The sequence below is a fragment of the Hemiscyllium ocellatum genome, chromosome 26 (assembly GCF_020745735.1).
Source record: "Hemiscyllium ocellatum isolate sHemOce1 chromosome 26, sHemOce1.pat.X.cur, whole genome shotgun sequence".
In the NCBI taxonomy this organism is placed as follows: domain Eukaryota; kingdom Metazoa; phylum Chordata; class Chondrichthyes; order Orectolobiformes; family Hemiscylliidae; genus Hemiscyllium; species Hemiscyllium ocellatum.
Genome location: NC_083426.1, coordinates 16339309 through 16352010, shown reverse-complemented (window position 1 = coordinate 16352010; position 12702 = coordinate 16339309).

Sequence of the window (12702 nt, the reverse complement as noted above, 5' to 3'; positions counted from 1 at the left end):
AAGTTCCTTCTCAATTCAATAGTCACCACTGCAGAGGGGAATAGATTCAATGTTTCAGAACAGTAATGTGTGATTAGACTTGAGGAAATTGGAAAAGGTTGAATCTTGTGGAGGGGTTGGAAACCTTAAGTTCCTTTTAGAATGGCATCTGGTGCCATTCAGACACTTAACAGGCCATCAGCAGGCCATACACAGGGCCCTTGATCCTCTGGAGGCAGAATTCTGACCACTGAGAGCTGCCAAAAAAATCAGAGCTTGGCAACACTTCTATACTCAACTGTGCCATTGGGAAGCAGTGGCTTCTACTGTTACTGCACCCTTCAGAGACATAGGAACAGGAGTCATCAAGTCATAGAGATGTACAGCACAGAAACAGATCTTTCAGTCCAACTCATCCATGCCGACCAGATATTCTAACCTAATCCAGTCCCATTTGCCAGCAGTAGGCCATTCAGCCCCTCAAGCCTGTCCCACCATTCAATGAGATCATGGTTGGTCTGTGGCCAAACTCCACATTTGGTCCATATCCTTTAATACCATTACTTAACAAAAATCTATCTGTTCTATCTATCTGGATCCAAAACATTGACTGATTTTTGGCTACAGATGCTGCCAGGCCTGCTGAGCTTTTCCAGCAATCTCTATTTGTGTTTCTGATTTCCAGCATCTGCAGTTCTTTCAGTTTTTATTTAAAAATCTATCTGTCCCAGATTTAAAATTAACAACTGAACCAACATCCAATGCCATTTGTGGAAGAGAGTTCTAAATATCTACCACCATTTGTGTGTGGAAGTGCTTCCTGACATCTCTCCTGGATGGACTGGCTCTAATTTTAAGACTATGCACCCACCTTCTAGACTTTAGTTTGAGGAGGGAACCAGGGCATGGGTGTGTCAGGATGAGAAGTGAGTCATGGGGTTTGGGTTGTGGTAGTCGAGGTGAAGTGGAGGGTGGGTGTGATCAGTAGGAAGGACAGGGGCTTAGCTCTCAGCAGATAGTCCACAGGCCTTCCCTGCACAGGTGGAGGCAGGAACGTGGCAAGACCCTCTTACCTTGCAATGATGTCATGGAGCTTCAACTCAATGGCACAGTATGGGCCAAGTTACAGAGAAAGTAAGCCTGATGTCTAACCATGTGAACATTAGGAACATGTGCAGAGAAGCAAGTGGAGTAGATCTACTAGTATTAAATGACAACTAGGAAGGTTAGAGCCGAGTCAATCTCTGAATATTGTGTAGTGTTACATTTCTTCTTGATATGTAATGAACAGTATTATAAAGAAGCTCAAGCTTTAAGACAGTTCTTGAGCTTGCCAACTCCTTGATTGATCTGTATTAAATCTAAACTCATGGAAGTGGGCATAAAGCTACACGACAAATATTGCTGGACTTTTCAAAATGCAACCCCTTAGTCCCATGTCGTTTCTCCATTGGGGGTGTCCCATGGAACTCACCAAAGAGGAGATGACTTCTTCCTGTGTCCTGGTCAACCTTTATCCCTCAACATCACTACATTTAAAAAAATACAGATTACCAAATCATTTATCTCATTTCTGTTTGTTGCTCCTAGTTATGTGCAATTTGAATGCTGCACTTGCCAGTGAGGACACTTTGGAACTCTTTAATGGACTGTGAAATGCTTTAGGCATTATGGAGGCATCATGTAAATATAAGGTCTTTTGTTTCTCTTATTGGCTCATCATGTTTTATACTAGTTTAGTCTTCAAAGAAAGGAGTGGTTTGTTTTCACTTGGTTAAAAATCACACAACACCAGTTTATAGTCCAACTGGTTTATTTGGAAGCATTAGCTTTCCAAATAAACCTTTTGGACTATAAACTAATGTTGTGTGAATTTTAACTTTGTCCACCCCAGTCACCAACACTGGCACCTCCACATCATGTACTCATTTGACCATGGGTTAGAAGCTTTAGGGATTCTAGGAATTCTTTCTCACATTTGAAAAGGATACATGGTCCAAGTTATGAATGTTACATGCAAATACTTGGCACTTATTGTTTTGGAACAGTTTTGAATTGCTGGTGAGAAAGCAGATTTTCTATTAGTGTCTCAATTTACTGACTGATTCATTTCACTTCTGTTGCTATTTCTGTCTCTTGATAAACATTTAATTAGTCATTTTCAGCCTGATTCATGCAGGCTATTACCATGGTGTGTTATGGCCGTTTAGGAGTACTCGGGAGGATTTTGGAGAAAGAGCAGTGACTGTTTCTAGTGTCAATTTCAATGGAATAAAAGACTTTGTTACTCACTGTGAGGATGTTCATATCCTAATACTTTGAGCAATGTTTGACCACAGAAGCTAACTTTAATGTGACTGTGAGTTTAAAAAGTATTGGAAAGCAGCCTGACTCACCCCAGCAAGGTCATGACTTGAAGTCTGATTCATTGCTCTTTGTTTTTATGAGAAAGGATTTTGTGGTTTAATTTTTTTTTTGGTTTCACTGCTGTGAACTATCAATATAATTAATGCCTATAGAATAGACCTTGCTCAGCAGTGATCTTTCCTACTCATTGTACAGCTCACAACCTTCACAAGTATTGCCAGTGGGATGTTTTTGCAAGCCATTGCTTATGACATGTACAGTAACATTGTAGTTATATTATTGAGCTCAAAACCAGAAGGCAAGACTAATGATCCAGAGTCGAGTTTAAATCCCATTGCAGCAGCTGGGGAATCTTAACACAGTTAATTGAATAAATCTGGGAAGATGTATCCATTAAAAATACTTGATTGTTACAAAAAAAATTCTGGGTCACTTATGACCTTAAAGAAAGGAAATCTTAAGCCCTTACCTTAATGAAGGGCTTTTACCCAAAACATCGATTTTCCTGCTCCTCGGATGCTGCCTGACTTGCGGTGCTTTTCCAGTACCACTCTAATCTTGACTGTAATCTCCAGCATCTGCAGTACCCACTGTCTGGCTTATATGTGCCACTGATGGACCTACAGCTTGGTACTGAACTGCACTCTATATGGCTGAAGAAGCTGTTGAATTATATCAAAGTTGCTTCATAAAGTGATGATAAGAAGATAACTGGATGGACTAGCCAGCACCACATTTAGCCCATTCAGCCCTACCTATTCCATCTTGCTTCCATTTGGCAACCTGTATCAAATGTTGGAGTGACCCAACACAAACCTGTGAAAAAAAAATGATCCTAATACTTACAGAAACATCATTTCAATCAACAGCTTTGACTCAACCATCACCATCACACCAGCAGGACACCAGAGGTGAAAGAACGGTGGTAAACTGTCAGTGTTCAACATTGACTCCAGATCCCATGAATTTTTGACTAAATCCCCCCACTGATTACCACTGACTGCTTTTTGAAAGCTGGTGAGTGAATACTCCTCTCTATTGAACACTACTTGTAAGGAGCAAAGGTGGCAGACTTCAATGCAACAGCAGCTTGTAATATCATTACTGAATGAAGTGTTTGAGTGTGGAGGAAGTGGCCCCTCCACCAACTACATCTTACTCTGCCCTTCCTTTCCGGAATTGTTAATGGAACATTTTCTCCATGACACCTCGGTCCGCTCCTGGGCCAACCCTCGCCTTTTTCTGAGGTAACTTTCTGTGCAAGCACAAGATCTGCAGCATCTATCCTTTTACCTCCTCCCTTCTCAACATCAAAGGTTCCACACAGAGTTCCAAGTGAAAAGTTAAAGAATGAAAAGGAGAAGAAAACAAACACTCCCTCACATGAAATAGCAATTTGTATTTATTTTATATTAGTATACACTGCCTTCCCTGCTCAGGATGCAGTCTAGCTTCTTGTTATTCCTCATTTAATTGCCCACCTGGCTCCCATTGTAACCTTTTTGTCCTTAGCCTGCTAGAGGGTTCCAAAGAGGGTGAACATGAGATCAAGGAAGAGCAGCGTATCTTTCAACTTGCCCAACATTCTGGACTCGTCACTGAGTTCAACAATTTTAGATCAAAGTCTCTGCTTCCGTTCCTCCTTGCTGTACTTCTTTTCTCTCATTTCTAGCTTTATTCCTTCGAATTGCATTTAGTTGGCTATTGTCTAGACATTCACATCTCATTAGACTTTATTTTATTTCTTTCCTATATCTGTATCACTCACTTTGTTTTTTTGGATGACGAAACCCTTTGTCCTGTAATCTCTTCCACACTATCACAGACCTTCGGACTTTCCTCTTCCCCTCCCTTTCTCAAAATCTATTAGTTGTCTGGGCAAAGTTTTGTGTTCTCCCCCGTGTTATGTTTGGTGGTGCTGTTGGGTTGGGAGGTTGCATTTATCAGCAAGAACGTAGGTTAAAGGGGCTTGCCACCTTCCTGCCTCCACCTGTGGAGGGAAGGCCTGTGGACTATCTGCTAAGAGCTAAGCCCCTGTCCTTCCTACTGATCGCTCTCACCCTCCACCTCACCACGACTACCACAACCCAAACCCCATGACTCACTTCCCATCCTGACACACCCATCAAGAAGAAATGTAACACTACATGGGGCTAAGGGGTTGCATTTCGAAAAGTCCTGCACTATTTGTTGTGTAGCTTTATGCCCAGTTCCATGAGTTTAGATTTAATACAGATCAATCAAGGAGTTGGCAAGCTCAGGAACTGTCTTAAAGCTTGAGCTTCTTTATAATACTGTTCATTACATATCAAGAAGAAATGTAACACTACATAATATTGACTCGGCTCTAACCTTCCTAGTTATCATTTAATACTAGTAGGTCTACTCCACTTGCTTCTCTGCACATGTTCCTAATGTTCACATGGCTAGACATCAGGCTTACTTTCTCTGTAACTTGGCCCATACTGTGCCATTGAGTTGAAGCTCCATGACATCATTGCAAGGTCTCTCCAGAGTCTGAAAGTCTTTACGTGACACTACAATCCATCATTACTTCACTAGCTAGATTCATCTTCTTCTGTTTCTGAAGTGGGATCTCAACCCACAATGCTACTGAGCCAAGATGACACTTTAGCCAGAGGTTATGTACCATGAATCATTTCTTGTAGTGACAGATCGATCACTGAGGTCAAGTTTCAAATATGTTATAATCGCTTTTCGGATTCCTCACACGAGAAGTTCATCCCATTTAGTCAAAATGCAAGTCAGATGAGACTGTTAAGAGAATTAACATTGTTTTAATTACAAAAACAATAAACAATAGGTGTAAATAATTGATAAACAATTATCTAGATTATTATTTCTAATAGGTTGGGTATCCACAGCGGTACAACTAATTTGGTCTTGAACTTTCAAGAGCACATCTGACATAATCCTAATTCTAACCCTAACTCTAAACCTAACCCTAATCCTAACCCTAAATCTAACCTTATCACAAGCTTTTGATCCTCTGTCCCACAATTGATTCAGAACTTCGCCCACCTTGTCCTACGTAATGGGCTCCAAACTTCTTACCTTGTTACCCCTCTCCAAACTTCTAAAATCCTAGTTAACCAGATTTTGGTCATCTTTCCCAATTTGATAACAATTAAACATCTTGGCTTTGTCTGATTATTTATTGAAAATTTTTATTGTTGGACACCAATCTGTAGGAGAAAGTGAGGTCGGCAGATGCTGGAGATCAGAGCTGAAAATGTGTTGCTGGAAAAGCGCAGCAGGTCAGGCAGCATCCAAGGAACAGAAGATTCGACGTTTCGGGCATAAGCCTGAAGAAGGGCTTATGCCTGAAACGTCGAATCTCCTGTTCCTTGATGCTGCCTGACCTGCTGCGCTTTTCCAGCAACACATTTTCAGCGGACACCAATCTGTATTACAGTTAAGGACTGGGTAAATTTTAAAACTGGATATAACTTTCATTACCATTAGGCTAATAATTGTACCTCAAGGTATAGCTATATATGTATGTATGTGTAGACTTATGATGATGTATACAATGTCCACATTACCTGTACAGTCATTCCAACATGGCCGCAAGAGTTCCTTTCCTGAAAACTCCCGCAAATTATGAAGTTTATGAGTGTGGACCCAGTTATAAAGAGGCTAAAATGGTTAAAAATATTGCAGACACGTGACTTTTGACCACAGATGCTGATTCTTGTTATTACTTACTTTTTGGCAAGGATTGGTGAATTTGTGATTTTGCAGATACATACCTACCAGTTTGTTCAGACAACAATTCAAAACATTTTCAAGAAAATTAAACTATCCCACTTGATTTCAAAAGTCCTTACTGAATGGCATTCTTGGGCAGGAGCTTTAATTAACAGCAGTGCTTGGGCACATTTGTGAGTTGGATCTGTAAAAAGGGAAAACTTATTGATTATTCACCACTGATTATTCAAAACTCTTCTGTGACTGAACATATCTGCACATGGTTTCCACTGACAAGTCAGTCAATCTAATGCCAAAAAGAGACCAAGCTAGCTTTCATTTTACGGCAATGGTTTTCTATATAAAAAGGTGAGTGAGTGTCTCATGAAAGTTGCTGCAGGACAAACATTAACATGTTTTTTTTCAGAAGAATAGTCAAGGTTGTACAATCCGCAAATATATTGCACTACTTTGACAATTGTTCATTTACCTGTTTAATCTTTTAATATTTTATATTAAACTATTGCAGCAGTTTAAAGCCTGTGCTTAGATCTAACAGAATGTCAATTCATCCTGTTACCAAATGTGAGGGTGATGTTGTGAGATTCTTTCCAATAAGCTAGAATAAAATGCCAACAGTTCAATTCAATCTGAGTCTTCCAGATAGACTCATGCACAATCCAGACATTTACAAAGTTGGTCAATAATGTTCACTCTAAACTGTACATCAAATGTAAAAAGCTGGATATAATAGCAATCTGTGCAAATTCATTTTCAGTCACTTCTCACTAACCTTCCCACTACCGTCCCAACCCAATCTAGTCCCACTTTCCAGCACCAGGCCCATATCCCTCCAAACCCTTCCTATTCATATAGCCATCCAGATGCCTTTTAAATTCTAGACTCCCCCACCCCAGGGAAAAGACTTTGTCTATTTATTTTATCCATGCCCCTCATGATTTTATAAACCGATATAAGGCCACCCCTCAGCCTCGACGCTCCAGGGAAAACAGCCCCAGCCTATTCAACCTCTCTCCCTGTAGCTCAAATTCGCCAACCCTGGCAACATCCTTGTAAATCTTTTCTGAACCCTTTCAAGTTTCACAACATCCTTCTAATAGGAAGGAGACAAGAATTGCATGCAATTTTCCAAAAGTGGCCTAACCAATGTACAAACGACCTCCCAACTCTTGTACTCAATACTCTGACTAATAAAGGAATGCATACCAAACGCCTTCTTCACTATCCTATCTACCTGCAACTCCACTTTCAAGGAACTATGAATCTACGCTCCAAAGTCTCTTTGGTCAACAATACTCCCTAGGACCTTACCATTAAGTGTATAAGTCCTGCGAAGTTTGGCTTTCCCAAAGTGCGGCACCTTGAATTTATCTAAATTTAACACCATCTGCCACTTCTCATGCCATTTGCCCATCTGATCAAGATCCCATTGTAATCTGAGGTAACCTTCGTCGCTGTCCACTACAACTCCAATTTTGATGTCATCTGCAAACTTATGTACTATACCTGTGAGCGTAAGTCCAGAACTAGAGGGCATAGGTTTAGGGTGAGAGGAGAAAGATATAAAAGAGACAGAAGGGGCAATTCTTTCACAAAGAGGGTGGTCTGTGTATGAAATGAGCTGCCAGAGGAAGTGGTGTAGGCTAGTACAATTGAGGTGCTGCATTTTGGGAAAGCAAATCTTAGCAGAACTTATACAGTTAATGGTGAGGTCTTCAAGAGTGTTGCTGAAGAAAGAGACCTTGGAGTGCAGATTCACAGCTCCCTGAAAGTGGAGTCGCAGATAGATAAGATAGTGAAGAAGGCATTTGGGATGCTCTCCTTTATTGGTCTGGACTTATACACTTAATGGTATGGTCCTTGAGAGTGTTGCTGAACAAAGAGACCTTGGAGTGCAGGTTCATAGTTCCTTGAAAATGGAGTCACAGGTAGATAGGATAGTGATGAAGGCATTTGGTATGCTTTCCTTTATTGAATACAGGAGTTGGGAGGTCATGTTGCTGCTGTACAGGGCATTGATTAGGCCACAGTTGGAATATTGCATGCAATCCTGGTCTTCTTCCTATCAGAAAGATGTTGTGAAACTTGAAAGGGTTCAGAAAAGATTTACAAGGATGTTGCCAGGGTTGGAGGATTGAGCTATAGGGACAGGTTGAATAGGCTGGAGCTGTTTTCTCTGGTGCGTCAGAGGCTAACCTTATAGAGGTTTACCAAATCATGACGGGCATGGATAGGATAAATAGACAAAGTCTTTTCTCTGGGTTGAGGGAGTCCAGAACTAGAGGGCATAGGTTTAGGGTGTGATAGGGGAAAGCTATAAAAGAGACCTAAGGAGCAACGTTTTCACATAGAGGGTGGTACACATATGGAATGAGCTGCCAGAGGAAGTGGTGGAGGCTGGTACAATTGCAACATTTAAAAGGCATCTGGATGGGTATATGAGTAGGAAGAGTTTATAGGGATATTGTCCAGGTGCCGGCACGTGGGACTAGATTGGGTTGGGATATCTGGTCGGCATGGATGAGTTGGACTGAAGGGTCTGTTTCCATGCTATACATTTCTATGACTCTATGACTCTATATCTTATGGTCTTTTGGTGTTATAATGCCCAGTGTCACTGGAATGCCATCTCCAAATCAATGTTAAACCAAAGATAACTACCGACCAGATCAATCTTTTTGAAGAAAAACACAGTGGTAATGTTGTTGGATAATTGTATAGCCCAGGTAGATTCCCTACAGTATGGAAACAGGTCCTTCGGCCCAAAAGGTTCACACTGACCCTCCAAAAAGTCACCCACCCAGACCCATTCCCCTATCCTATATTTACCCCTGACTAATTCACCTAACACTATGGGCAATTTAGCATGGCCAATTCACCTAACCCACACATCTTTGGATTGTGGGAGGAAACTGGAGCAGACCTGCACAGACACAGGGAGAATATGCAAACTCCACACAGTCACCCGAGGCAGGAATCGAACCTGGGTCCCTAGTGCTGTGAAGTAGCAGTGCTAACCACTGAGCCACCATGCCGCCCCTAGGTATTTTCACTTCAGCAAAAAAGATGCATTATCTATTCAAAAGGTGCACGTTTTGTGAAATACTTGATCTCTACTAATATCGATTTTGTTGATGGAATAGCAACTTATTTTAAATGTGTGAAAGCAAACTATTTTGCAGGGTTCATAACACTGGCAGGTCATGCAATATTTAAAAACTGTAAAGAAAATTCTGCATATCATGAATATTACATATACAATGCATATTGTTGGGGTCACTGTGCAATACAACGTTGCCTGCAGCATTACCAATGGGGGTGAAAAGGATTTGTTTTTACTTCCCTTTACTTCTTTTGATGCAGTAAGAATAGAGAGAATTATTTAGCTGGTGTTCTGGGAATATCACCACTGAATTAAACAATATTGGACTAATTTGAAATTCTGAAATTTAACATCATACTTTGAAAAAAATCTGAAACTAGGGTAGGATTGAGATCAAGTTCAAAATGATTTTGCTGGTAGATAATAAGATGGCACAGCATATTAATGAATCTATGTTTAGTATATTCATGTATGGCATGCCCATCCTGGTGTGTCCATATTTAGCATACCCATGGCTAGCATTTTCATGTTGTCATATCAATGTTTGGTGTAACAATTTCTGATATATCCATATCTGATGGGTGCACGGTGGTACATTCACGACTGGTCTATTCTTAACTTCACCACTTTCTATTTTGAAGGACAAACCAACTGGACAAATTGTGCAATGTTTTCATAAGGTGTGAGAATGCCCTCAAATAAAAAAAAAGTTATAATTTGGACCATGCAGGCACTTGGCTTTGCATATTCCAAATCTACATGAACAGGCAGTTAGGACAGCTAAAATATGCTACAAAATGTCCTAGACAAGCAGGTTTAAGGAGAATCCAAGACATTTTATACATATGCCAGAAAAAAGAGGGTGGCTAGGGAAAGAGTAGGCCCACTCAAGGATAAAGGAGGGAGCCAGGAGAAACGGGTGAGATCTTTCATGAGTGCTTTACATCAGTAGAGAGCAAAGAGAAAAACATGATGGATGCTAAGGTTAGGGAAAGGTATGTGAATACTCTCAGGCAAGTTAACATAGTGAAGGAGGAATTGTTGGGTATCTTGAAGTACATTAAGGTAGACAAGTTCCCAGGGCCTGATGGGATTTACCCCATGATACTGGGAGGCAAATGAGGAAATAGCTGAGGGCTTAAAAGATATCTTTGCATCCTCTTTAGCCTCAGGGAAGGTTTCAGAGGACTGGAGAATAGTTAATGTTGTTCATTTAGTTCAGAAGGGAAACAGAGATAATCCAAGTAATTAAAGGCTGGTGAGACTGACGTCAGTGATGGGGAAGCTGTTAGAGAAGATACTGAGAGTCAGGATTTAAACACATTTGGAAGCGAATGGACTTGTTAGTGATAGGCAGGATGGGTTTGTGCAAAGAAGGTCATGTCTCACCAACTTGAATGAGTATTTTGAGGAGGCAATGAGAATGATTGATGAGGGAAGGGCAGTGGACATTGACTGCATGGACTTTAGTAAGGCATTTCACAGTACCTCATGACAGGCATGTGCAGAAGGTAAAGTCTCATGAGATCCAGAGTGAGCTGTCTAGATGGATACAAAACTGGCTTGGTCATAGAGAGTAGAGATGGAAGGGTGATTTTTGAAATGGAGATCAGTAACTCGTGATGTTCCGCAGGAATCAGTGCTGGGACCTTTGTTGTTTCTAAAATACATCAACGATCTGGAGGAAAATATGAGTGATATAATTAATTTTGCAGATGACACCAAAAATGACAGAGTTACAGACAGAGAGGAGGATTGACAAAGGATACAACAGGGTATAAATAGATTGCCGATATGGGCAGAGAAATGTGAGATACAGTTTAACTCAGAAAAATGCAATGTGATGCAAATTGGAAGGGCAAATTCAAGTGCGAATCATACAATAGATGACTGAACTCTCAGGAACATTGACATACAGAGAGATCTGGGTGTACAGGACCATAGATCCTTGAAAGTGACAACACAGGAGAATAAGGTGGTCAAGAAGGCATACAGGCTAGGGCATCGAAAATAAAAGTTGGCAAGTTATGTTAGTACTGAACAAAACTTTAGTTAGGCCACCTTGAAATATTGTGTGCAGTTCTGATCACTACACTACCAGAAGGATGTGGATGTTTTGGAGAAAGAGCGGAGATTTTCCAGGCTGTTGTCTGGTTTGGAGAATTTTAGTTATGAGGAGAAGTTGGATAAACTCAGATTATTTTCACTGGGAATATGGAGGCTGAGGGGCAACCTGATAGCGGTCTATAAAATTATGAGAGGCACAGATAGGGTGGATAGTCAGAGGCTTTTCTCAGGGTGGAAATGTCAATGACAAGAGGGCATACGTTCTATGTGAGAGGGGGAATGTTTTGGGGACAGATGTAGGTATAATGTTTCACACACAGAGTAATGGGTGCCTGGAACACATTGCCAGTGGAGGTGGTGGAAGCAACACTTAAGGCATACTTTGATAGACACATGAATGGGAGGCTGACTGGGACAGATCCTCCACGTGGCCAATACGTAGCAGGTCTAAAAATGAATTATGAATCAGTGCAGGCTTGGTGGGCCAAAGGCCCTGTTCCTGTATTGCATTGTTGTATAAACACAGTTATAGATATCACTCTGTTACCTAGAATATGCTTTTAAAATGTGGCACTTAAAGGTTCCTTCACTGATTTTTGAGGAAAATATATAGGGAATGTTCAGGACTAACTTCATTGCAAGGACACTAACAAAACTGAAATATGCAAAAATGTTATTTGTTTCTATTTGAGGTAAAAACTTTATTGAAAGCAATTCTGCAATAATAAAAATGCTATTCTCATGCTTACAATTCAGGTTACGGGTCATAGAGTCATAGAGATGTACACCATGGAAACAGGCCATTCGGTCCAACTCGTCCATGCCGACCAGATATCCCAACCCAATCTAGTCCCACCTGCCAGCACCTGGCCCATATCCCTCCAATCCAGATGCCTTTTAAATGTTGCAATTGTATCAGCCTCCATCACTTCCTCTAGCAACTCATTCCACACACGTACCACACTCTGCGTGAAAATGTTGCCCCTTAAGTCTCTTATATCTTTCCCCTCTCACCCTAAACCTGTGCCCTTGAGTTCTGGACACCTCCACCCCAGGGAAAAGACTTTGTCTATTTATCCTATCACTGCCCCTCATAATTTTGTAAACCTCTATAAGGTCACCCCTCAGCCTCCGATGCTCCAAGGAAAACAGCCCTAGCCTATTCAACCTCATCCTATAGCTCAAATCCTCCAACCCTGGCAACATCCTTGTAAATCTTTTCTGAACCCTTTCAAATTTCACAACATCTTTCCGATAAGAAGGCGACCAGAATTGCATACAATATTCCAACAGTGGCCTAATCAATGTCTTGTTCAGCTGCAACATGACCTCCCAACTCCTGTACTCAATACTCTGACCAATAAAGGAAAGCATACCAAATGTCTTCTCCACTATCCTATCTACCTGTGACTCCACTTTCAAGGAGCTATGAACCTGCACTCCAAGGTCTCTTT